Source organism: Elephantulus edwardii, unplaced genomic scaffold (genome assembly GCF_000299155.1).
Source record: "Elephantulus edwardii isolate Elephantulus edwardi_28Jun2011 unplaced genomic scaffold, EleEdw1.0 scaffold00024, whole genome shotgun sequence".
Lineage (NCBI taxonomy): Eukaryota > Metazoa > Chordata > Mammalia > Macroscelidea > Macroscelididae > Elephantulus > Elephantulus edwardii.
This window is the reverse complement of record NW_006399774.1, coordinates 5127275-5127915: the sequence shown is the minus strand read 5'-3', so window position 1 is coordinate 5127915 and position 641 is coordinate 5127275.

Below are 641 nucleotides of genomic sequence, written 5' to 3'. Positions count from 1 at the left end.
TTGACACAAGTGGTTGTGGCAATGAGGTCAGATGTGTTAGAGATAGTAAACTTGGCTCAGGATAGGGCAAGGTTCAGAGCTATTGTTTATAGGGTGGCTATGAGTCATAGTTGACACTATGGCACATTACAACAGTCACAGCAGTCTTCAGTATGGATTATATATCATTATCAAGAAGACACAACACTCTAATCTAGGCCATCAGGAAGCATTATGATAGATGGTGAAAAGATTGAAGGAGTCAACAATTTCATATTATTTGGATCCACAATCAATATTGTTGTTAATAGCAGTCGAGAAATCAAAAGATATTTTGAATTGGGGAATTCTACTGTGAAGAAATGCGCCAAAATACTAGGAAGCAATTAGGGCAATTTAAAGACTAAGATGTGCCTGATTAAGGCCATGGTATTTTTAATCACTTGTTATACATAGAAATCTGGACAATGAGTAAAGATGACAGAAGAAGAAACAAAGCTTTTGAGTTGTAGTGCTAGAAAAGAGTATCCATTAATATCTATGAATAACCCATGGACTGCAAATAGAATGAAGAGATATGTCTTAAGGAAAGTACAGCCAGAGTGTTCCTTAGAGACATCGTTGAAGGCATGGATGATCAACCTTTATATGATATACTTAGA